This window comes from Phyllobates terribilis, unplaced genomic scaffold, assembly GCF_046119375.1.
Source record: "Phyllobates terribilis strain yellow unplaced genomic scaffold, ASM4611937v1 Scaffold_7__3_contigs__length_470593459, whole genome shotgun sequence".
Classification (NCBI taxonomy): domain Eukaryota; kingdom Metazoa; phylum Chordata; class Amphibia; order Anura; family Dendrobatidae; genus Phyllobates; species Phyllobates terribilis.
This window is the reverse complement of record NW_027362767.1, coordinates 44,056,369-44,083,452: the sequence shown is the minus strand read 5'-3', so window position 1 is coordinate 44,083,452 and position 27,084 is coordinate 44,056,369. Positions and strand designations below refer to the sequence as shown.

The 27,084-nt window shown below is 46.5% G+C and overlaps 1 long non-coding RNA gene across 1 annotated transcript in view; it reads left to right on the top strand.

Moving 5' to 3' along the window:
• The window catches only part of LOC141153547 (uncharacterized), a 220,194-nt gene extending 197,748 nt beyond the window's left edge, over window positions 1–22,446 (top strand). The window contains exons 3-4 of the long non-coding RNA XR_012247319.1: window positions 21,020–21,106; window positions 22,002–22,446. This is a non-coding gene — a long non-coding RNA (uncharacterized lncRNA). The remainder of the gene's footprint in view (window positions 1–21,019; window positions 21,107–22,001) is intronic.
• Window positions 22,447–27,084: the final 4,638 nt, after the last annotated feature.

Here is a 27,084-nt window from a genome sequence, read left to right as displayed (position 1 = left end):
CATCCACTTCCACGTCCCTTGCCACGCGCCTTGCCCATTGTAAAGGAAGTAAAATAGCTTACACTCGCACTATCAATGGAAAAGGGTAATAAAAAGTAGATTAGAACCGTGGAAGAGGAAAACCACAGTTCTATTTCTCTGGCCTACACCTGACTCTTTTAAACAATCTGAACAATCAAGGAGAAACTATTACTGTTTTTCTTTACGGAAAAAATACCAAAAGCTGAATAATAGAGATTTTTTACCATGGAATGGCAAAACCACAGTTATTGTTTACTGGGGTATACCAGAAAATTTTAAATAGATATATTTGCGGCTGAACAGTGAGCGACACACTCAAACTGTTTTTTTTTAGGTAAAAATGGCCCAAAAGTGGATAATAAAGGGGTTTGAACCGTGGAACTGCAAAACCACACTTGTATTTCTCGGGCCTACACCAGACTATTTTCAACAGATATATTTGTGTCTGAACAATCAGGAGACACTACTGTTTTTCTTTACGGCAAAAAATGCAAAAATGCAGGATAATACAGAGATTTGACCTGTGGAACTGCAAAACCACACTTGTATTTCTCGGGCCTACACCAGACTATTTTCAACAGATATATTTGTGTCTGAACAATCAGGAGACACTATTATTTTATTTTTTTACGGCAAAAAATGCCAAAAGCAGGATAATAGAGATTTTTTACCGTGGAACAGCAAAACCACAGTTATAATTTACTGGTGTATACCAGACTTTTTTAAATATATATATTTGTGGCTGAACAGTGAGCAACACATTCAAACTGTTTTTTTTAGATACAAATGGCCCAAAAGTGGATAATACAGAGGTTTGAACCGTGGAACTGCAAAACCACACTTCTATTTCTCTAGCCTACACCAGACTATTTTCAGCAGATATATTTGTGTCTGAAAAATCAGAGACACACTTTTTTTTTCTTTTGGGGGGGGGGGGGGGCACCAAAAGGTTAATAAGATGGATATTTGTACAGTGTGAAGGAGGAAAAAAAAAAAGAGGATTTAGATGAAAAAAAATTATTTTCCTGGCCCCCTGGAGCTAAGTCGAGCAATTTCAGCAACAGGAGCACACAGGACTGTAATGCAGCGTTTGCTGGTATAACCACTACGTCTTCTATACAGCCTGCCTGCCTGCCTGATATCTGGGATGGATATTAGTCCTGAGAAGGACTGTTTGTTTGATCTGGCAGCCTTTACAAACCCTACACTAACTATTTTGCAGGATATATCTCTCCCTAAATCAGCAGCGCTGTCCCTACACTGTCTGATCCGGAGCGACTGTGTCCAAGATGGTGGCGCCCGATTTTAAATACTTGAGGTGACACTGTGTGGCCAGCCAATCACTGTAATGCCCACAGCCAACATGGCTGCGGCATTACAGTGACTTGCTGGCAATCCCTGCTTGTTCATTGGCTCTGTAAAGAGCGCCAAACATGCAGGGCGGAGACCTGAGCTCCCGCCCGAGTAACCCAGAAATGCTCGGTGCTCGCCGAACATCCTGAGTAGCTTGATGCTCGGGCGAGTACCGAGCAATCTCGAGCATGCTCGCTCAACACTAGTAATTATCTAAATGGTATTGAACAGCTATAACTGCAAGTGAATGCGGAATGCAGGAATACAAATTAGCCACATCTAGTGTGGCAAAGTGTATTCCCCTTTCCATGAAAATTCATCAAATTGTCGAGGACCAAAGTGCTATTTTTTTTTTTTTAAAAACGGTATTTTGGTAGTTATTGGTTGCAATTGGTTGTCCAACCATTCACTGAGTCCCTCATTCAGGGACCCTATTCCTGAAATAATCAGTCGTAGGGGCAAAGGAAAAAATCCCTTTGTGGGTTTTAGGTGTCCCATGAAATATTGGTATTATGGTATGGTATGTGAATAATAATTTTCTGAGCTTGGAATCAATGATGCCCAAAGACACTCCCTCATCTAATATTTGAGATAATGAATCTTTAAAAAAGATGGTGGGATAAGATCTGAGTTTCCTATAGATACTGTTATCATGTAGCATGGAAGATACCAATTCTGTATGTAATGTAGCATCTAGGACCACCACGCATCCTGCTTTGACTAGGTTAGTATTTGAGCGGAGTTTTTTTATTGCTGCAAATTGCTTAGTAGTCAAATTTTTATAAGACAGTGACTTCCCAATTTGTGTGTGGAGAGCCTTCAAATCCCGTTCTACCAGTGTCTGAAAACAATCCAAAACTGGGGTTCTGGATTCAATTGGGTAGTAAGTTGGATTTTTAATTTGGAACAAAACATCGCCATCACTAATACCATTAAAATTACCATTTTCTGCCTGTAGTTGCTGGCAACATAACAAAGCAGTTTGTTCCTGGAAAGAAAGCTCACAGAATTCATTAGTATTATGTGTAGTGTTGAGCATTCCGATACTGAAATATCGGGTATCGGCCGATATTCGCGGTATCGGAATTCCGATACTTAATTTCGATACTTTTGCAATATCATATACCGGAATCGGAAGTTCCCATAATGCAATGAGCCATTTTCATTTTATTCAGCCAATGAGGATCCTAAGAAGTGTGGGCACATCCTGTTAGGCATGTAGGCATCTTAACTAATGGCATGGCTGTGATTGGCTGCTGAAATGATGTCATGATGCACTATAAAAGCCGCCGCCGCCATTTTGAGCTCACTCTGCTGTGAATTCAGTTAGGGATAGGATGCTGTTGTTCTGAGGGACAGTTTTAGCTACCTATTTGGTCTATTCTGCTTTACCCAAGCTACTTTATAAATCGCTGTGCCTTGCAGTGCTAGTGCACAGTTCTCTGTGCTGTTCACCGCTTTCTGCAAGGTCTCTGTGTGTGAGTGCAGCTCACCCTGTAGTGTGTGCTTCAGCCACGTCTGGTTATAGTGCACTCAGTGTGTGTCACTGCCTCATACATTGTCCTTTTTTACCAATTCATAATTTTTCCTGATATCTCCTATTAGTGTGGTGGTTCCATCCGTATTCAGCTAAATTTGTTCCAAACACACTATATAGGAGTAGATAGAGAAATTTTTTTGGTCTTGCAGCGCTAGTGCACAGTGCTCTGCATCTGTACTGTTCACCGCTGTTTGCAAGGTCTGGTGTGTGAGTGCAGCTCACCCTGTAGTGTGTGCTTCAACCACGTCTGGTTGTAGTGCACTCAGTGTGTGTCACTGCCTCATACATTGTCCTTTTTTGCCAATTCATAATTTTTCCTGATATCTCCTATTAGTGTGGTGGTTCCATCCGTATTCAGCTAAATTGGTTCCAAACACACTATATAGGAGTAGATAGAGAAATTTTTTTGGTCTTGCAGCGCTAGTGCACAGTGGTCTGCATCTGTACTGTTCACCGCTGTCTGCAAGGTCTGGTGTGTGAGTGCAGCTCACCCTGTAGTGTGTGCTTCAACCACGTCTGGTTGTAGTGCACTCAGTGTGTGTCACTGCCTCATACATTGTCCTTTTTTGCCAATTCATAATTTTTCCTGATTTCTCCTATTAGTGTGGTGGTTCCATCCGTATTCAGCTAAATTGGTTCCAAACACACTATATAGGAGTAGTTAGAGGAGCCTTTCTGCAGCATTGGGCCCTGCAGCCCCAGCCAGATTAGTATTAGCCTATTTTTTGCAGCCTCATCTATTGCATTGTAGGTTACCTTCCTACATTGTAATAGCTACAAAAAGTTTGTGATACTATCGTTATTACATCTTTAGGCACATCCAGTGTCTTTTTGTGACAAAAAAACCTAAATAAAGTTCACCAAACACTCCACTTTACAGTTGTGTAGGCCACATTAGCTCATATTAAAGTCTAGTCCACACTTTATAAAATTAGTGTTTCTTATACCTGTTAGCTGCTGTTCAGGAATAAGCACACTAAGCCCTTAGTACTTTTCTGCCTATCTTTATCAGTCTACCAAGATGAAGAAGGCAGGGAGTAAGGCATGTGGTCGTGGGCGTGGGCGTGGAGTTTCTGCAGGGAGAGGACGTGAGGATTCTGTGCCTGCAGGGAGAGGATGTGGGGATTCTGTGCCTGCTGCGGGCACCAGTGACTCAGCATCCCCCAGTTTTACCAGGGAGCAGTCCTTTATGCGCAGCTTTGTAGGAGCTAGCCGTACCCCACTGCTGCGGGAGGACCAAATTGAAGCCGTTGTCGGATGGATGGCAGCTAACGCATCGACTTCAATTAGTTCCAGATCCTCTCAGGTCCTGAGCACTGAAGAGCACCCATCTGTCTCTTCACCACCTGCCAAATTGCCCAGGCAGTCAGAGAGCCCTGGACAGGAGCCATCTCTACTTCTGTTCTCTGAATCTCTTGGCTTGGAAAGAGGGGGCCAGCCAAGCAGAATTCGAGAATTTGAAGAAGAGGTAGTATGCAGTGATGCGCAACCGTTTTGTCTCTCTGAATCTGAAGAGGCGGGTGGGCCAGTGCCTATGGTCAGCAGCACACCTCAGTACGCATCTGATGATGAGACTCAGGTGCCACTTTCTGGTGCGTACTGTGCTGTCGAGACTACCCAGGAGAAGCAGTTGTTTGAAGAGGGTGGTGTAGATGATGAGGTCCTTGACCCATCATGGCGTGAGGGACAGGAAGGTGGTGGGAGCAGCTCTGAGGAAGAGATTCCCCGAACAGCCCAAAAAGGAGGGAGAGGGAGGGGGCAGACTTGGTTGCCTGTAGCCTCCACTTCGGCACCCATTAGGAGCATGGCTCTTCCAAAATCCAAAGCGGGCGCTCCCAAGACTTGCAGTGCCTGGTCCTTTTTTGACACAGTTGCAGATGACATTTGCTTTGTCAAATGCAAGCTGTGTAATCAGAAGGTGAAAAGAGGGAAAAGTGTCAGCAACCTCAATACCACAAATATGTGGAAACATGTTGTAACGGGTCTGGGAGGCGGAACCTCTGAGCTACTATACAAGGGGGCAGTCCTTGTAAGGGAGTGGGTGGCGACCAGGGAAGACGGGCAGGAGGTCACAGCAGGTGACCGGGACAGTCTCTGAGTGAACGGGCTGGAGGTCACGGCAAGTGACCAGGGCAGTCTCTGGATGAACGGGCTGATGGTCACGGCAAGTGACCGGGGCAGTCTCTGAATGAACGGGCAGATGGTCACGGCAAGTGACCGGGGCAGTCTCTGGATGAACGGGCAGATGGTCACGGCAAGTGACCGGGGCAGTCTCTGGATGAATGGGCAGATGGTCACGGCAAGTGACCGGGGCAGTCTCTAGGTAAAGGGTTGGTACGACCTGTGGCGGCTGATGATAGACGTGAGCTCCCAGGTGAGCAGGCGAGAGTCTCTGGATGAACGGGTGGTCACAGCATGTGACGGCGGAGCCTCCAGGAAGACCAACAGACAGGCGGCAGATGAGCGCTCCCAGGTGAGCGGGCAGAAGTCTCTGGACAGGCGGGTGGTCACAGCACGTGACGGCAGAGCCTCCAGGTAGGCTAGCAGACAGGCAGCAGATGAGCGCTCCCAGGTGAGCGAGCAGGAGTCACTGGACAGGCAGGTGGTCACAGCACGTGACGGCGGAGCCTCCAGGTAGACTAGCAGGCAGGTAGCTGGTGTGTGCTCCCAGGTGAGCGGGCAAGCTGGTCCATAGACAGACTGACAGGAGTTGGAAGGCAGACCGTCGGACCTCAGGCAAGCAGGCAGGTGGCTGATGTGCGCTCCCAGGTGAGCGGGCAGGCTGGTCCTTAGACAGACTGACAGGAGTAGTAAGGCAGACCGTCGGACCTCAGACTAGCAGGCAGGTAGCAGATAATCAGGCAGGAATCTGGCAGGTAACTGGCAGGTAACTGGTGGGTAACTGGCAACGGGACCTGAGGGCTGAAGCAGAGTAGTGAACAGTGCAACAACATTGCTCGGGCACCTCCATTTTGGAGGAGGTGCCTTATATATGGTGAAGTCCTCCGGCCATTGGCCGGGGACTCCTTAGGACGGCGCGCGCGGCCCCTTTAAGAGGGAGGGAGAGCGCGCGCGCGCGCCCTAAGCACAGTGGCCGGGAAGGAGCGCGCGCTGCCAGCAGAGCGGGAGGAGGACGCCGGGCACGGAGCAGAGAGGTGAGGGGAACAGCGTCCCTGCCTAGCAGAGGGCAGGGACGCCGGCGCTACACATGTGCGGACCAAGCACGTGGTGGAGTTACAAAAACACACTGAAGACCTAGGCCAACCTACAGCGCCACCTACCACCTCTTCAGCTCGTGTTGTAGCCTCTTCCTCCAGCTCACACACAGCTGGTTCGGCTTCCTCACAGGATCGCCATGGAAGAATCTCTGGCACTGTTGTACAGAGACACAGTGTAATTCCACCCACAGCACCACTTTCCCAGTCATGCTCACACTCCCAGGCCAGTCTACAGCCATCGTTAGCACAGGCATGGGAGAAAAGGTGCCCATACTCGGCAAACCACCCCCGAGCACAGGCTCTGAATGCTGGCATTGCTAAACTACTGGCCCTTGAAATGCTATCATTCAGGCTGGTGGAGACTGACACATTCCGTAACTTTATGGCATTGGCAGTCCCACAATACAACGTGCCCAGCCGATTTTATTTCAGCAGGCAAGCCGTCCCTGCCCTGCAACATCATGTGGAGGGAAAAATTAAACATGCGCTACAAAACGCCGTCAGTAGCAAGGTCCACCTGACCACCGATGCGTGGACCAGTAAGCATGGACAGGGACGATACCTTTTCCTCACTGCCCATTGGGTAAATGTTGTGGAGCCGGGTACAGATCTTGTGAGTGGCGCTGTACGTGTTCTGCCAACTCCAAGGATTGCAGGAATCCAGTCTGTACACATTGACTCCTCCTCATACTCCAGTTCCTCTGAATCAGCGCTGCAGGAGCCGTCACGGTCTACCTCCACATCGACCCGTGAACGGTTACCTGTTATGGTGACCAATATGAGCACAGCCGTGGCCAAACGTCAACAGGCCGTATTAAAATTAATTTCTTTGGGGAATCGAAGCCACACAGCGCAGGAGCTCTGGAATGCCATCAAGCAGCAGAGCGACGTGTGGTTTGTGCCAGCGAATCTCCAGCCAGGCATGGTAGTGTGTGACAATGGCCGAAATCTGGTGGCAGCTCTGGGCCTAGGCAACCTCACTCACATCCCATGTCTGGCACATGTGCTCAACTTGGTCGTGCAGAGTTTTTTGAGGGACTATCCGGATCTTGATGCACTGCTTCACAAGGTCCGCATAGAGTGCGCTCACTTGCGGCGTTCCAGCAATGCAAGATCAAGCATTGCAGCTCTGCAGCGCCAATTACGTCTTCCGTAACATCGCATCATATGTGACCTACCCACCAGGTGGAATTCAACGTTACATATGTTGGAGAGGTTGTGTGAGCAGCAGGCAGCAGTAATGGAGTACCAGCTGCAGCAGGCGCAAACAAGTCGCAGTGCGCGCCGTTCACACTTCACCACCACTGAGTAGGCCTCTATGAAGGACATTTGCCATGTTTTGCGTGCCTTCGATTATTCCACGCGGATGGCGAGTGCAGATGATTCACTAGTCAGCATGACTATCCCCCTTATCTGCCTGCTTGAAAAAACACTGCAAGCACTAAGGGACGAGGTTTTGGAAGAGGTGGAGGATGAGGAGTCACAAATGCCATCTGCTTCTCTACAGTCTGCGCAACGTGGTTCCTCACAAAGGCCTAGGCAGGGGACACTTTGTGAGGAGGATGAGGAGGAGTCAATGGATGAGGAAGACATCTGTCCAGAGGAGGGAGGTACACAATGCTCTAGTAGTCAGTATCTAGAGCGAGGGTGGGGTGATGCAGAGCAGGCAGAGATCACGCCTCAAGCAGGGGACAGCGTTTCTTGGCCAGTTGGCAGTCTGCAGCACATGGTTGATTTCATGCTGCAGTGCCTGAGAAACGACCGCCGCATCGCCCACATTCTCAACACGGCTGATTATTGGGTGTCCACCCTCCTAGATCCTCGCTACCGGGACAACTTACAAAGCCTCATAACACCGTTGAACCGGGAGCGTAAAATGCGGGAGTACCAAGACGCACTGGTGCATTCCATCATGTTCTCCATTCCAACCGAGAGCAGTGCTGCTAGTGCTTTACAAAGCAGCTCAGTGCGTCGAGGCAGTGGAGGAAGCTCTGCACAAAGAGGGAGCAGAAGCAGCGCCTCAGCACAAGGCAAGACCAGTATGGCCGAAATGTGGCAAAGTTTTGTGTCCCCGCCGCCACAAATGTCTACACCATCACAGACGGCTCCAGTCAGCAGGAGGCAACGTTTCCGTCAGATGGTGACAGACTACATGTCTTGCCCTCTTAGTGTACTCCCAGATGGCTCTTCTCCCTTCAAGTTTTGGGTCTGTAAGCTAGATACATGGCCAGAGCTAAGTCAGTATGCATTGGAGGTGCTAGCTTGCCCTGCTGCTAGTGTATTATCGGAACGCGTCTTTAGTGCCGCAGGTGGTGTACTAACAGACCGTCGCATGCGACTATCCTCCGATAACGTTGACCGGCTTACTTTTCTCAAAATGAACAAGGCCTGGATCTCTCATGAATTTGCCAGTCCCCTTCCAGAATAAATAATTGTTGGCAAAAGTATCCAGGTCTCCTGTTCTGTTCATGTTTCTACCACCTGAACTGTAATCCCTGAGCTCCAACACCGCCAGTTGGCGCTCGGAAGTGCCGTCTGCACAGTCAACACTTGCTGCCGTGTCATTGGGGTTCAGTAACGTCAGCTGTTCCCCTGCTGTGCGGACGGCAATTTCTCCTGCTCTGTCCACATTCTCACTACTACAGATTTTAAAGTTGCTCCAATTACACCTCTGGCTCCTCTGTTTTCAGTATTATCCCTGAGCTCCAACACCCCCAGTTGGTGCTCGGAAGTGCCGTCTGCACAGTCAACACTTGCTGCCGTGTTATTGGGGTTCAGTAACGTCAGCTGTTCCCCTGCTGTGCGGACGGCAATTTCTCCTGCTCTGTCCACATTCTCACTACTACTGATTTTAAAGTTGCTCCAATTACACCTCTGGCTCCTCTGTTTTCAGTATTATCCCTGAGCTCCAACACCGCCAGTTGGCGCTCGGAAGTGCCGTCTGCACAGTCAACACTTGCTGCCGTGTTATTGGGGTTCAGTAACGTCAGCTGTTCCCCTGCTGTGCGGACGGCAATTTCTCCTGCTCTGTCCACATCCACTGTACTACTGATTTAAAACCTCCTCCAAATACACCTCTGGCTCCTCTGTTTTCAGTATTATCCCTGAGCTCCAACACCGCCAGTTGGCGCTCGGAAGTGCCGTCTGCACAGTCAACACTTGCTGCCATGTTATTGGGGTTCGGTAACGTCAGCTGTTCCCCTGCTGTGCGGACGGCAATTTCTCCTGCTCTGTCCACATTCTCACTACTACAGATTTTAAAGTTGCTCCAATTACACCTCTGGCTCCTCTGTTTTCAGTATTATCCCTGAGCTCCAACACCGCCAGTTGGCGCTCGGAAGTGCCGTCTGCACAGTCAACACTTGCTGCCGTGTTATTGGGGTTCAGTAACGTCAGCTGTTCCCCTGCTGTGCGGACGGAAATTTCTCCTACTCTGTCCACATCCACTGTACTACTGATTTAAAACCTCCTCCAAATACACCTCTGGCTCCTCTGTTTTTAGTATTTACCCTGGGCTCCAATACCGCTAGTTGCTGCTCAGAAGTGCCGTCTGCACGGCAAATTCTCCTGCTTTGTCCACATCCACTGTACTACTGATTTAAAACTTGCTCCAATTACACCTCTGGCTCCACTCTGTTTTTAATATTTACCCTGGGTTCCAGCACCGCCAGCTGGTTCTCGGTAGTTCCATTTGCTCTTGTACCTTCTACTACCCATCCGGGTTCCAGTACCGTCAGCTGGTTCTCGGCAGTGCCTTTGGATTAGGTGCCTCCTTCTCGGTATCCAAGTTCCACCAACGTCTGCTGGTTCTTGGTAGTGCTTTCTGGCACAGGTACCTCCTGCTTAGTAACCGAGTTCCAGTACCGTCAGCTGGTCTTCGGCAGTTCCATTGGCTCTTGTACCTTCTGCTACCCATCCGGGTTCCAGTACCGTCAGCTGGTCCTCGGTAGTTCAATTTGCTCTTGTACCTTCTACTACCCATCCGGGTTCCAGTACCGTCAGCTGGTTCTCGGCAGTGACTTTGGCACGGGTACTCCCTCCTGCCCAGCCTGGTTCCAGCACGCCAGCTGTTTCCGGGTAGTGTCAACGTCACTTTGCCTCCAATGCGTTGTCCTGTCGTGTTGCGGTCGGGTTAGCCGACTCTATGGTGCCTGCAGTTTAGGTGACTCCTATGTGGGCTGCGGGATCTGGCAATGAAGGCTGGTTCCATAGTGCCTATAGGACAAGCACCCCCTGTAGGACTGTGGGTTTTGGTAACTGCGGCCGGCTCGCGGCCTTGAACTTTTTTTTACATGGGTACCTTCTGCTACCCATCCGGGTTCCAGTACCGTCAGCTGGTTCTCGGCAGTGCCTTTGGATTAGGTGCCTCCTTCTCGGTATCCAAGTTCCACCAACGTCTGCTGGTCCTTGGTAGTGCTTTCTGGCACAGGCACCTCCTGCTTAGTAACCGAGTTCCAGTACCGTCAGCTGGTCTTCGGCAGTTCCATTGGCTCTTGTACCTTCTGCTACCCATCCGGGTTCCAGTACCGTCAGCTGGTCCTCGGTAGTTCCATTTGCTCTTGTACCTTCTACTACCCATCCGGGTTCCAGTAACGTCAGCTGGTTCTCGGCAGTGACTTTGGCACGGGTACTCCCTCCTGCCCAGCCTGGTTCCAGCACGCCAGCTGTTTCCGGGTAGTGTCAACGTCACTTTGCCTCCAATGCGTTGTCCTGTCGTGTTGCGGTCGGGTTAGCTGACTCTATGGTGCCTGTGACTCGCCCCCTGGGCCGTGGGGCACGCGGAACCGGGCGATAGGGAGACGTTGGGGGTAGTAGTGGCGGCCCGGTCCCGCGGCTCAGGGTGGTCAGACCAATGGCAGTCTGCTATGCGCTTCAGATAATGTCCGACTACGCCACCCGTGGATTGCGGTTATTAGGAACCGCCGCTGCAAGGCAGTCCGCTGGGGCTGATGACGGGTGCAGCTGAGGTGATGTGACTCCCCACGGGAAGAGTGCAGCCCCAGGGCAGTGTAGTGGATGGTGGGAGTGATGGTGGTGAGAGTCCCGGTGCTAATAGTGCTGGAGGCGCGAAGGAGCACACAGACAACAAGTTACAGTCCAGGGTCTTTACTCACAGTTCGTTTGTTCCAGGTCACTTCGGCCAGCAGTGACCGCCCGAGCCGTGCTGCGTCCACCAGGTGAGGGGCTCGGTCAACTCCCAGGCAGTTTAGGAGCATGGCACAGGACCCCCTTTAATCCTTTCTCTGGCCTGCCTCACCAGTGACCCACTTTTGTCCAGCTGCCGCGGACCTGTGCGGTTAAACGTGGGCCCCGTCCTCCGCTGTCCTATATGGTGCCTTCCTAGCAGGTTTGATGAGGTGTCGCACCAATAGATGATCACAACGACCGGTCTTTGGCTGAGGGTTGTTTCTCCTCCACCAACTTGGGATCCGGTACCCTTAATCTGCCTGACCCTGCACCCTGGATTCTCGTGGGTTCTTAGGGTCCCTTCCACCTTCTTGTTCCTGAGCCCTTCTGTTTCTCAGTCTCTCCTTCTTTGCAGTTCCTTTCTGTTTCTGTTCCTTTCTCTTGGAGCTGAGATGAGCCAGAATCTCAGCTCCCCTTCACCTTCTCCTCGGCCTCTTCTCCAGGCCCACTTCTCCTTCTCCTCTCAGGCCCCGGCCTCTTCCCTAGGCCTGCCTCTGGAGCAGCACTCAGCCTGAGCTGCTGCTCCCTGTCTTCTCCTCTCCACAGAACGAACCTAGATCTAAGATGGTGCCCACCTTTTATACCTCCCTCTAGCCATGAGCCCAGGTGACCAGCAACCAATGGGCTCCTTCCTACGCTCAGGAACCGCCCCTATCTGCCCCTACAGCACTGGGTGTTCCACCCCTCCCTCCCCACTCCAGCAGGGACATGGTCGGTCGTGCCTGCACTTATGTCTAGTGGGAGCACCGTTGAGCTGTCCCTCGGAAATGGGGTGTGTGTGCTGTATGCAGCTAACTGAGCCCTGGTCCATACTCCATCCTTACCTGGGAGTGGAATATCACACCTCCGGTCTGAGGTGCAATACCCCTGTAGCGGCCGAACCCTTGGGGCGCTACACCTGCAGTTTAGGTGACTCCTATGTGGGCTGCGGGATCAGGCAATGAAGGCTGGTTCCATAGTGCCAATAGGACAAGCACCCCCTGTAGGACTGTGGGTCCTGGTAACTGCGGCCGGCTCGCGGCCTTGAACTTTTTTTTACATGGGTACCTTCTGCTACCCATCCGGGTTCCAGTACCGTCAGCTGGTTCTCGGCAGTGCCTTTGGATTAGGTGCTTCCTTCTCGGTATCCAAGTTCCACCAACGTCTGCTGGTCCTTGGTAGTGCTTTCTGGCACAGGTACCTCCTGCTTAGTAACCGAGTTCCAGTACCGTCAGCTGGTCTTCGGCAGTTCCATTGGCTCTTGTACCTTCTACTACCCATCCGGGTTCCAGTACCATCAGCTGGTTCTCGGCAGTGTCTTTGGCACGGGTACTCACTCCTGCCCAGCCTGGTTCCAGCACGCCAGCTGTTTCCGGGTAGTGTCAACGTCACTTTGCCTCCAATGCGTTGTCCTGTCGTGTTGCGGTCGGGTTAGCCGACTCTATGGTGCCTGCAGTTTAGGTCACTCCTATGTGGGCTGCGGGATCTGGCAATGAAGGCTGGTTCCATAGTGCCTATAGGACAAGCACCCCCTGTAGGACTGTGGGTTTTGGTAACTGCGGCCGGCTCGCGGCCTTGAACTTTTTTTTACATGGGTACCTTCTGCTACCCATCCGGGTTCCAGTACCGTCAGCTGGTTCTCGGCAGTGCCTTTGGATTAGGTGCCTCCTTCTCGGTATCCAAGTTCCACCAACGTCTGCTGGTCCTTGGTAGTGCTTTCTGGCACAGGTACCTCCTGCTTAGTAACCGAGTTCCAGTACCGTCAGCTGGTCTTCGGCAGTTCCATTGGCTCTTGTACCTTCTGCTACCCATCCGGGTTCCAGTACCGTCAGCTGGTTCTCGGTAGTTCCTCAGCTTTCTTGTACCTTCTGCTACATTTCCAAGTTCAAGCTTTTTTAAATGGTTCTTGGTAATCACTCTGGATCTCCCTGACGAGGACCCTGAAGACGAGGACCCTGAAGACCAACCCTAAGAAGACGAGGACCCCGAAGACAACGACCCTGAAGACGAGGACCCTGAAGACCACCCCGAAGAAGACGAGGACCCTGAAGACCACCCCGAAGAAGACGAGGACCCTGAAGACCACCCCGAAGAAGACGAGGACCCCGAAGACGAGGAGCCAGAAGACCAACCCGAAGAAGACGAGGACCCCGAAGACGAGGACCCCCGAAGACGACGACCCTGAAGACCACCCCGAAGAAGACCAAGAAGAGGACCCTGAAGAAGTTGACCAAGAGGACAAAGAAGAGAAGACAAGCACCAAGATACAGAAGAACAAGAGACAGAAAACCAAGAAGCAGAAATACAAGAAGCTGCAGAACAAAAAGCGTAAGAACATTAAGCATAAGACTAAAAATCAGAGCAAAAGATAATATCTAAATTATAAGCAGAAGATGACTAAGCAGTGTATGGGGGTGAGTCCGTTCCTCCTCGTGGTGCCCCTGGAAAAGACCTGCTGCTGCAGGCCAAACTGAACGATGACAAATCCTGTTGTAAATCTTTTGTGACGGGCAGAACGAAAGGTGTAATGTCCAACCTTTTATAGATAACAACTACAGGAATGCCTGTCACAAATAAGAATATGATGAAGAAGAAGAATATGAAGAAGATGAAGAAGTAGAATATGAAGAATGTAAAAAAAAAGAATAATATGAAGAAGGTGAAGAAGAAGATGAAGAAGGTGAAGAAGAAGAGGATGAAAAAGATGCTGAGGATGATGAAGGAGAAAGTGTGGGAGAAGTAAAAAAGAAGGTGAAGAGCATGTAAGTAGTGAAACATAAATATCTGACGAAATATAAAAATACTTAACATAGTCAATATTTCCGTAACTCAGAACGTCTTAAAAAAAATATTAATTCCTGCTATTCCATTTGATTGGGCTAAACCTCTATGCCTTTATTGTCTCCCCCACCTCCCCCAATACATTCTACATTATTCTTAGTTGTTTTCCTTCATGTAGAATTAACCTACAAGGAAAGAAAGGGTTTATTTTCATTCCGATATTTCTGTCCCATTGACTTGCATTGGTTTCCGGTATCGGAATCGGCGATATCCGATACTTTTTCGGTATTGGTCCGATCCAATCCGATCCGATATTTCCCGATATCGGAAGGTATCGCTCAACACTAATTATGTGACATTTCAAAAGTTTCATGTGCATCAAAATCATCTTTGAAGAAATGTTTTTTTACAGTTAAATTACGGACAAATCTATTCACATCCTGTAAGGTGAGAAATAAATCAAAATTCTGTCTGGGTGCAAAATTCAAACTCCTGACCAGAACATCAATCTGATCCATAGACAGTATAGTCGGTGTTAGAATCAAAACACTGTCAAGATGTTGGGTTATGTTGGATGCAGGGCCATCATCAGGGCATAGCTGCCCTTACTGCTGTATGGGGCCTGGTGAGCAGAAGTACCGAGGTGGGGCCCGGACTGGGTCCGGGACCCCTTGTGTTTCTGCTCACTGGGACCCAGGATGTAAACAAAGTGCAGTGCATCTGGGCGCCGGCACACACCTTAGCGCAGGGTATTTCACACCCGTCAAACCTGAACGGCTTCACACCTCCAGCTCCTTCTGTCTTTTTTGGACTTTTGGTCATCGTGTACACGCCTTCATGTACCCGCGCTACTGGCCTTTGCCAGGACACCAGAAGCAGAGCTGCGCCTGCAGGAGATCGTAAGTGAGGTAAGTATGAAATTTTTTTTTACTTTATAAAATGAATTAAATGGGTGAGGGGAGGGGGACTGCAAATGATGAAGTGGAGGGGTAGGGGAACTGCAAATGATGGAGTGAGGGGAGGACAGGGGACTGCAATGATAAAGTGAGGGGGGACTGCAAATTATGAACTGAGGGTGGGGGAAAGCAAATGAATTGAAGGGGGTGGGGAGAGCAAATGACTTGGGGGATGAGAGAGAGCAAATAATGATGAATTTTAGGGTGGGGGAGTAAATGAGGATGTAGTGAGACTGGGAGATGAGGGACAGTAAATAATGATGAATTGGGGGTGGGGCAGCAAATAATGATAAATTGAGGGTGGGGGACAGTAAATTATGTATTGAATGTGGCAGAGAGCAGTTGATAATGAATAAAGGGTGGGTTGGAAGAGAGAGAGGACATGACATAATGAATTGGGGTGGAGGGGGGCATGTAAATATAATGAATCGGGGGAGCGGGAGGTACAAAGTGGGGTGCGTTGAGGATGCAGTGACTGGTATTGAATTGGGGGAAAGAGTACAGGTGCTAACTAATTGATATATTTATTGGGTTTGGAAAGTGGCTATTTATAGTTATTAGGGGCACAGTGCTGGATTACAATTTATATTTGGAATGGTGGGTTGCATAATAACTAATTATATATAACCCCTTCATGACCGGAGTATTTTCCGTTTTTGCGTCTTCGTTTTTTACTCCCCTTCTTCCCAGAGCCATAACTTTTTTATTTTTCAGTCAATATGGCTGTGCTGTGTACTTTTGAACGACATTGCTGGTTCTACCATATCATCTACTGGAAAATGGGAAAAAAATTCCAAGTGCGGTGAAATTGCAAAAAAAGTGCAATTCCACAGTTGTTTTGTTTTTTTTTACCACGTTCACTGAATGCTAAAACTGACCTGCCATTCTTATTCTCCAGGTCATTATGAGTTTGTAGATTCCAAACATGTGTAGGTTCTTTTTTATGTAAGTAGTGAAAAAAAAATCCAAAGTTTCCAGAAAATAAAATAAAATGGCGCCATTTTCCGAGACCTGTAGCGTCTCCATTTTTTGTGATCTGGGGCCGGGTGAGGGCTTATTTTTTGCATTCCGAGCTGTTGTTTTTAGTGATACCATTTTGGGGTACATACGATGTTTTGATTGCCCGTTAATGCATTTTATTTCAATGTTGTGGCGACCAAAAAAACTTAATTCTGGGGTTTAGAATTTTTTTTCGGATTAATTATTTTTTTATATTGATAGATCGGGCGATTCTGAATGCGACGATACCAAATATGTGTATGTGTGGGTTTTTTTTTTACTGTTTTATTTTGAATGGGCCAAAAGGGGGTTATTTAAACTTTTTTTATTTTTATTTTTTTTTATATTTTTAACCCCTTTAAAGCCCAAGACGTACTAATACGTATCTGCGCCCTGGGACTTAAGAGCCTGATACGTATTAGTAAGTCTTGGCGATAGCGCCCGCACACAGGCTTTGTGGCCGCGATCGCCGCCAGGTGTCAGCTGATTGTCACAGCTGATACCCGGTGCTATGTACAGGGAGCAGTTCCCGGCACATTAACCCCTGCAATGCCGCGATCAAAGTCGATCGCAGCATTGCGGTGGCAAGGGGAGGTGATCGGGATACTCACCTCTCCTGTCGGCATCCAGCGATGTCTGCCGCGGCTTCCCGGATGTTGCCATGATGACCCGATGTCGTTTTGACAACCCGATGTCGTCATGACAACATCCAGGTCACCAGACAGCAGGAAGATAGTTTGGTCATGGTCATGTGCATGACCAAAGTATCTTCTGTCTCTGCAGCGCTGACAGCCTGTATAGCACAGGGATGGTGCTCCTTCCCTATGTTATACAGTTTAAAAATGAAAAAAAAACAATTGTAAAAATATTAAAAAATAAATTAAAAAATAACCCACCTAAAATAAAAATATAATGTACCCATCAATAAATATTATTATGAAAAAAAAACAAAACAAAACAATAAAAGTACACATATTTGGTATTGCCACGTCCGGAACGACCTGACCTATAAAAAGGTCCCACTAGTTAACCCCTTTAGTGAACACGGTAAAAAATAAAAAACGAAGCAAAAAACAATGCTTTATCATCATACCGCCAAACAAAAAATGGAATAACACGTGATCAAAAAGACAAATATAAATAAATATGGTACCGCTGAAAACGTCATCTTGTCCCGCAAAAAACAAGCCACCATACAGCTCCATCTGCAAAAAAATAAAAAAGTTATAGCTCTCAGAATAAAGCGATGCAAAAAAATATTTTTTTCTATAAAATAGCTTTTATTGTGTAAAAGCGCCAAAACATAGAAAAACTATATAAATGTGGTACCGCTGTAAACGTACTGACCCGAAGAATAAAGCTACCTTATCAATTTTACCACACGCGGAACAGCATAAATTTTTTTTAAAAAAAAAAACAATTCATGAATTGTTTTTTTTTTTGTTTATTCTGCTTCCCAAAAATCGGAATAGAAAGCGATCAAAAAATGTCACGTGCCTGAAAATGGCACCAATGAAAACGTCAACTCATCCCGCAAAAAACAAGCTGTCACATGACTCTGTCGACCAAAATAAAGAAAAATTATAGCTCTCAAAATATGGCGATGCAAAAACTAGATTTTACAAAAAAATGCGTCTTTTAGTGTCTGACAGCTGTCAATCATAAAAACCTGATATGATTCTGGTATCGCTGTATTCGCACCGACTCGAAAAATAAAGTTGTCTAATCGCTTATGCCGCACGAGTAATGGCGTAAAAAATAAACTCTCGAGTTAGAGTTAGGGTTGTGCTAGGGTTAGGGTTGTGCTAGGGTTAGGGTTGGATTAAGTTTGGGGTGGGGTTAGGGCTGTGCTAGGGTTGGGCTAGGGTTAGGGTTGGATTAAGTTTTGGGTTGGGGTTAGGGTTGTGCTAGGGTTGGGCTAGGGTTAGGGTTGGAGTTAGGGTTGGGCTAGGGTTAGGGTTGGGCTAGGATTAGGGTTGGTGTTAGGGTTGGGGTTAGGGTTGGGTTAGGGTTGGTCTAGGGTTAGGGTTGGGCTAGGGTTGGGCTAGGGTTAGGGTTGGGGTTAGGGTAGGGTTAGGGTTAGGCTAGGGTTGGGCTAGGGTTTGGCTAGGGTTAGGGTTGGGCTAGGATTGGGGTTGGGGTTAGGGTTGGGTTGGGGCTAGGGTTGGGCTAGGGTTGGGGTTAGGGTTGGGCTAGGGTTGGAGTTGGGGTTAGGGTTGGGCTAGGGTTAGGGTTGGGATTTTTTTCAAAAGTAAAAAAAAAAGAAAGATGACGATATGGCGACTAGTGTTGAGCATAAGTGCTCGCTACTTGAGTTTGCATCGAGTGCTCGGGTATGCACTGAGTATCGCGGGTGCTCAAGTGACATGCTCCAGTCTCTGCCCCATATGCTTCGCGGCCAAAAAACTTTGCGGGGATTGCCTGCCATACACGAGCGATCCCCGCATTTTTTTTGGGGTGTCTAATAACCGTGAAACATGTGGGTGGGGATTCAAGCATGTCACTCGAGCACCCGCGATACATGGTGCATACCTGTGTACCTGATGCAAACTCAAGTAGCGAGCACTTGCGCTCAAGATTAATGACAACTCATTTAATATGATGACCTAATGTTATCAAATTCTGTGTCGTACCTCTGGGATAAAAATGTTCACTATACCCCTTGATAAAATCCTTGAGGGGTCTAGTTTCCAAAATGCAGTCACTTGTTGGGGGTTTCCACTATTTAGGCACATCAGGGGCTCTCCAAATGCAACATGGCGTCCATTCTTGATTCCAGCCAATTTTGCGTTCAAAAAGTTACACAGTGCTCCTTCCCTCCTGAACTCTGCCGTGCACCCAAACACTGTATTTTCCCCACATATGGGGTATTGGCGTACTCAGGAGAAATTGCACAAAAGTTTTTGGGGTCCGTTTTCTCCTCTTACCTTGTAAAAATAAAAAAATGGGGCTAAAACATAATTTTTGTGGAAAAAGTTTGATTTTTTTATTTTCCCGGCTCCATGTTATAAACTTCTGTAAAGCACTTGGGGGTTCAGGGTGCTCACCACACATCTAGATAAGTTCCCTGAGGGGTCTAGTTTCCAAAATGGTGTCACTTGTGGTGGGTTTCCACTCTTTAGGTACATCAGGGGCTCTCCAAACGCAACATGGCGTCCGCTAATTATTCAAGCAAAGTTTACAATCAAAAAGTCATATGGCGCTCCTTCCCTTCCGAACCCTGCCGTGCGCCCAAACAGTGGTTTTCCCCCACATATGGGGTATCTGCTTACTCAGGAGAAATTGCAAAACAAACTGCATGGTGCAATTTCTCCTGTTACCCTTATGAAAATGCAAAATTGGGGACTAAAAAACATTTTTGTAGGAAAAATGTGAAAATTTTATTTTTACGGCTCAATGTTATAAACTTCTGTGAAGCATCTGGGGGTTCAAGGTGCTCACCACACATCTAGATAAGTTCCCTGAGGGGTCTAGTTTCCAAGATAGTGTCACTTGTGGGGGGTTTCCACTGTTTAGGCACATCAGGGGCTCCCCAAACGCAACATGGTGTCCGCTAATTATTCAAGCAAATTTTACATTCAAAAAGTCAAATGGCGCTCCTTCCCTTCCAAACCCTGCCGTGCTCCCAAACAGTGGTTTCCCCCCACATATGGGGTATCTGCGTGCTCAGGGGAAATTGCACAACAAATTTTGTGGTCCATTTTTTCCTGTTACCCCTGCAAAAATAAAAAAAATTGGGTCTAAAGTAACATTTTTGTGAAAAAAGTTAAATGTTAATTTTTTCCTTCCATATTCCAAAAATTCTTGTGAAGCACCTGAAGGGTTAATAAAGTTCTTGAATGTGGTTTTGAGCACCTTGAGGGTGCAGTTTTTAGAATGGTGTCACTTTTGGGTATTTTCTGTCATAAAGACCCCTCAAAGTGACTTCAAATGTGATGTGGTCCCTAAAAAATGGTTTTGTAATTTTTGTTGGAAAAATGAGAAATCGCTGCTCAACTTTTAACCCTTATAGCTCCCTAATAAAAAAATTTGTTCCAAAATTGTGCTGATGTAAAGTAGACATGTGGGAAATGTTATTTATTAACTATTTTGTTTGACATATCTTTCTGATTTAAGGGCATAAAAATTCAAATTTTGAAAATTGCAAAATTTTCAACATTTTTGCCAAATTTCCATTTTTTTCACAAATAAACGCAAGTGATATCAAAGAAATTTTACCACAATCATAAAGTACAATATGTCACCAAAAAACAGTGTCAAAATCAGGGGGATCGGTTGAAGCGTTTCAGAGTAATTACCTCATAAAGTGACAGAGGTCAGAATTGTAAAAATTAGCCTGGTCATTAACGTGCAAACCACCTTGGGTTGTAAAGGGACTAAAAATATTTTTTTACACTTTTTGCATGCTTCAATATTCTCCATAGGAGACTAGAAGCTGCAGTTGTCTGATCTCCTCTGTCACACACAGGCGATGATCAGATCGCCTGTGTGTAGCAGAATTGCTCACTTGCTATGAGCGCCGACCACTGGGCAGTGCTCATAGCAATCTGGCAATGACAACCACAGGGGTCTCCTGCAGACCCTGGGTTGTCATGCCAACCTATCGGTGACCCACGATCATGTGACGGGGTCGCCGACGGGTGGGGCCAATGACGCGCTTCCTGGAAGCGCGAGTTAAATGGTGATATTGACAGTGGCATTTAACTAGTTAACAGCCGCGAGTGGATCGCGATTCCACCCGTGGCTGTTGCGGGCACATGTCAGCTATATAGATCAGCTGACATGTGCACGGAAAGGTGCAAGTCAGCGCCGGAACCCGTACCAAACAAGGGGATCTGACGTGGGGCGTACTATTACGCTCCACGTCAGAAAAGGGTTAATGGTGAGTGCACGTCTATATTCAGCTGCGTATTGTAGAAGTTAGGGAAAAAGTGGATAATGTGCTCTGGAAGCGGTGCTCTAGATAACTGTGTTATTTTCTACAGAGACAAGTCCTGGCTGTAAGAAGTGATGGCGGTCAGCACTGGATGAAGAAAAACGAAGATGAATATCTTCAACTAGAGATGTCACTGGTGAGTCAGTGTATTACCTGTACACTTACACTATACACGATATACTATGTTCAGAGCTCCCGTTTATAATGTCACCGGCGATCCCTGTATTACCTTTACACTGACAGTATATACAGAGCTCCCGTGTATAATGTCATTGGTGATTCCTGTATTACCTGTACACTGACACTATATACAGAGCTCCTGTGTATGTCACTGATGATTACTGTATTTCCTGTAAACTGTATTAACTGTACACTATATACTATATACAGAGCTACTGTATTACCTGTACACTATACACTATATATAGAGCTCCTGTGTATATTGTTACTGGTGATCCCTGTATTACCTATACACTGACACTATATACAGAGCTCCTGTGTATAATGTCACTGGTGATCACTGTATTGCCTGTACAGTGGGTACGGAAAGTATTCAGACCCCTTTAAATTTTTCACTTTTTGTTTCATTGCAGCCATTTGGTAAATTCTAAAAAGTTCATTTTTTTTCTCATTAAAGTACACTCTGCACCCCATCTTGACTGAAAAAAAAACAGAAATGTAGAAATTTTTGCAAATTTATTAAAAAAAGAAAAACTGAAATATCATATGGTCATAAGTATTCAGACCCTTTGCTCAGACACCCATATTTAAGTCACATGCTGTCGATTTCCTTGTGATCCTCCTTGAGATGGTTCTACTCCTTCATTGCAGTCCAGCTTTGTTTAATTAAACTAATAGGACTTGATTTGGAAAGGCACACACCTGTCTATATAAGACCTCACAGCTCACAGTGCATGTCAGACCAAATGAGAATCATGAGCTCAAAGGAACTGTCCAAGGAGCTTAGAGACAGAATTGTGACAAGGCACAGATCTGGCCAAGGTTATAAAAGAATTTCTGCATTACTCAAGGTTCCTAAGAGCACAGTGGCCTCCATAATCCTTAAATAGAAGAAGTTTGGGACCACCAGAAGTCTTCCTAGACCTGGCCATCCAGCCAAACTGAGCAATCGTGGGAGAAGTGCCTTGGTGAGAGAGGTAAAGAAGAACCCCAAGATCACTGTGGCTGAGCTCCAGAGATGCAGTAGGGAGATGGGAGAAAGTTCCACAAAGTCAACTATCACTACAGCACTCCACCAGTAGGGCCTTTATGGCAGAGTGGCCCGACGGAAGCCTCTCCTCAGTGCATTCACTCACTATGTGGTGGTAATATGTGATCTGGTCATGGTGTGGTGGTATTTGTTCCTTGTATGTCATTTTATTCAGTTGCTATGTGGTGGTAATATGTGGTCCGGTCATGGTGTGATGGTATTTGTCCCTGTATGTGGTATTATTCGTTCACTATGTGGTGGTAATATGTGGTCTGGTCATTGTGTGACGTTATTTGTCCCTTGTATGTGGTATTATTCAGTCACTATGTGGTGGTAATATGTGGTCTGGCCATGGTGTGACTGTATTTGTCCCTTGTATGTGGTATTATTGGTCATTTTAAAAAATATATGTGACACATTCCCTTAAAGAAAAATAAAGAAAAATATATATAAAAAAAGTATTAAATATTTGAAGAAATGTTTAATAGGTTAGAGTAGGGCCCGGCCAGAAGAGTCTCCTTGTCGTGGTGGTGGCTTAAAAAGTCTTTTGACTAATACAAAAGCTGATGGCTATGTATGTGATCTGGTGTTCTATGACAACTGTTAATGTGTGATTGGTGAGGAACGTGGTGCAGAAGTGAAGTTTTTCCAAGAGTGGGCGGTGGGACTGTGGAAGGTTCGAGGGGTGGAGGCGGAGCTGGGGTGGAGCCTGGGCAGAGTCTCAAGGGGGCCTGAAAATTTTGCCAGTATGGGGCCCTGAAATTCCTGGTGGCAGCCCTGGTTGGATGGTAATATATCTAAAAAAAAGAATCGTACTCTGGTGCTGTCAAACATTTTGTTACTATCCATAATGGTGACTTAACGCACTTTAAATTCTTCGGTATAGAAAGAGTGCCATATCCCCCTAGAGAAAGCAGTTGGCAAAAACACCTTATACTGCGAGAAGCATTCTGGATATTAAATTTAGACAGAAAACATCCCAAAGGTATGAATTATAAGAGCGATCTTTTCTATATATATTAATTTGTCATTCTATGTACATTATTGTATGCTTCATGCTTCGTATTAAATTTGAATAGCAAAATATTTCATATGCATGAACTAGAGGATAGATCTATCCTATATACTCTGATCAAAAAAATAAAGGGAACATTCAAATAACACATCCTAGGTCTGAATTAATGAAATATTCTCATTGAATACTTTATTCTGTACAAAGTTGAATGTGCTGACAACAAAATCACACAAAAATCATCAATGGAAATCAAATTTATTAACCAATGGAGGCCTGGATTTGGATTCACCCCCAAAATTAAAGTGGAAAAACACACTACAGGCTGATCCAACTTTGATGTAATGTCCTTAAAACAAGTCAAAATGAGGCTCAGTATTGTGTGTGGCTTCCACGTGCCTGTATGACCTCCCTACAACGCCTGGGCATGCTCCTGATGAGGTTGCAGATGGTCTCCTGTGGGATCTTCTCCCATACCTGGACTAAAGCATCCGCCTGGATAGTCTGTGGTGCAACGTGACGTTGGTGGATGGAGCGAGACATGATGTCCCAGATGTGCTCAATCAGATTCAGGTCTGGGGAACGGGCGGGCCAGTCCATAGCTTCAATGCCTTCATCTTGCAGGAACTGCTGATACACTCCAGCTACATGAGGTCTGACATTGTCCTGCAGTAGGAGGAACCCAGGGCCAACCGCACCAGCATATGGTCTCACAAGGGGTCTGAGGATCTCATCTCAGTACCTAATGGCAATCAGGCTACCTCTGGCGAGCACATGGAGGACTGTGTGACCCTCCAAAGAAATGCCACCCCACACCATTACTGACCCACTGCCAAACCGGTCATGCTGAAGGATGTTGCAGGCAGCAGATCGCTCTCCACGGCGTCTCCAGACTCGGTCATGTCTGTCACTTATGCTCAGTGTGAACCTGCTTTCATCTGTGAAGAACACAGAGCGCCAGTGGCGACTTTGCCAATCCTGGTATTCTGTGGCAAATGCCAAGCGTCCTGCACGGTGTTGGACTGTGAGCACAACCCCCATCTGTGGACTTCGGGCCCTCCTACCACCCTCATGGAGTCGGTTTCTAACTGTTTGTGCAGACACATGCACATTTGTGGCCTGCTGGAGGTCATTTTGCAAGGCTCTGGCAGTGCTCATCCTGTTCCTCTTTGCACAAAGGCGGAGGTAGTGGTCCTGCTGCTGGGTTGTTTCCCTCCTACGGCCCCCTCCACGTCTCCTGGTGTACTGGCCTGTCTCCTGGTAACGCCTCCAGCCTCCGGACACTACGCCGACAGACACAGCAAACCTTCTTGCCACAACTCGCATTGATGTGCCATCCTGGATGAGCTGCACTACTTGAGCAACTTCTGTGGGTTGTAGAGTCCGTCTCATGCTACCACGAGTGTGAAAGCACAACCAACATTCAAAGGTGACCAAAACATGAGCCAGAAAGCATTGGTACTGAGATGTAGTCTGTGGTCCCCACCTGCAGAACCACTCCTTTATTGAGGGTGTCTTGATAATTACCAATAATTTCCATCTATTGTCTATTCCATTTGCACAACAGCATGTGAAATTGATTGTCAATCAGTGTTGCTTCCTAAGTGGACAGTTTAATTTCACAGACGTTTGATTTACTTGGAGTTATAGTCCGTTGTTTAAGTGTTCCCTTTATTTTTTTGAGCAGTGTATATAGATTGGTCACTTTTTGTATTTTATTGCATGTTTCTTGCTCTTGCCCACCTGCCAAATTGGGACACAAAATATTTCATATGTATGAACTAAAGGATAGATCTCTCTCATATTTATATTGATTGGTTATTTTTTGTATTGCATTGCATGTTGCATGTTCTTGCACACTTGCTAATTACACTTATTTTCAGCCTCTCTGTGATTGGCTCTGTATAGCTTAAAACAGCACCATTGTCATTTCATTCCTATGCTTATTAAAGGCGTCTAGGGCGCCAAAAAGACGTCAGTTTTTTATCTTTGTATGTCAGGTTTTAATGTGTAAAGAAATAAAATAGTGTTTTTATTTTATCTGTGGAAGTGCCGCTCTTTTCACTTTTCTGTTGTTGCTGAGCCACACCAGCTGGAGTCATGGCACCCACCGGTTTTCCTTCCATGGATTTCTAACTCACAAAGCGTGGTAAGCTCTGATTCTTTTTTCTATATTGATAATCTAGTTTTGGTACTACAACCCCTGGCAAAAATTATGGAATCACCGGGCTCGGAGGATGTTCATTCAGTTGTTTAATGTTGTTGAAAAAAGGCAGATCACAGACATGGCACAAATCAAAAGTCATTTCAAATGGCAATGTTAGCGCTTTAAGAAACACTAAAAGAAATCAAAATTAAAAATGTGGTACTCAGTAAGGGTAATTTTTTTCAGACCAAGCAGAGGGAAAAAATTATGGAATCACTCAATTCTGAGGAAAAAATTATGGAATCACCCTGTAAATTTTCATTTTCACAACTAACACCTACATAAAATTAGATCTGCTCGTTAGTCTGCATCTAAAAAGGAATGATCACACCTTGGAGAGCTGTTGCACCAAGTGGACTGACATGAATCATGGCTCCAACACGAGAGATGTCAAAGGAGAGGATTATCAAACTCTTAAAAGAAGGTAAATCATCACGCAATGTTCCAAAAGATGCTGGTTGTTTACAGTCAGCTGTGTCTAAAATCTGGACCAAATACAAACAACATTGGAAGGTTGTTAAAGGCAAACATACTGGTAGACCAAGGAAGACATCAAAACGTCAAGACCGGAAACTTAAAGCAATATGTCTCCAAAACAGGAAATGCACAACAAAACAAATGAGGAACGAATGGGAGGAAACTGGAGTCAATGTCTGTGACCGAACTGTAAGAAACCGCCTAAAGGAAATGGGATTTACATACAGAAAAGCTAAACATAAGCCATCATTAACTCCTAAACAGAAAAAATACAAGGTTACAATGGGCTAAGGAAAAACAATCGTGGACTGTGGATGACTGGATGAAAGTCATATTCAGTGATGAATCGCGAATCTGCATTGGGCAAGGTGATGATGCTGGAACTTTTGTTTGGTGCCGTTCAAATGAGATTTATAAAGATGATGTCATGATCTGCAACATGTACTAAGGAAAGATAGGGGAAAGCTGTCCCTACAGTAAGACTAAGCTGAATCCCTACGATGTAGCGGGCTGCCTGTTCCTAGTGAACAGACCCACCTTAGTCCTCGGCTAGTCTGAACGAAGACCTATAGAATTAAGGGAGGGGTCCCTAAAAGAACTAAGGACTGGAACAAAAATGGGACACCTCCTAAACAGAAGTTGTTGCAGAATGCAAAAAAAAAAACTGAAAAAAAGTACTAGAGGTCCCAGAGGACCAAGCGAACTTGACAGAGAAAGGCACAGAAGCACCAGGCTAGAGAGACAGTAAAACACTGAAGTCCAGCACAGCCAGAAGGGCGGAGCTGGAATATAAAGGCAGATGGTCACGAGACCGCAAACCACAAGATAGAAAAAACTAACAGGAGGGTTCTAACAGTACCCCCTCTTTTATGAGGATCTTCCGGATCCTCCAGGCCCAGGCCTATCTGGAAACCTCCTGTGGAAAGCTTTAACAAGCCTAGGAGCAGAGATATCATCCGTCCTTACCCAGGACTTGTCTTTGGGACCGAAACCCTTCCAGGAGACAAGATACTGTAATTTCCCTCTATGCCATCTAGAATTCAAGATACGAGAAATTTCATATTCGCCGTCTTCCACCAAAGGAGGAACTGTGACAGTGGCGTCCCTATCAGATACGTAAGCCTTTTTCAACAAGGAAACATGAAACACAGGATTAATCTTCCAGGAAGTAGGGACATCCAACCTAACAGCAGACGGGTTAACAACCTG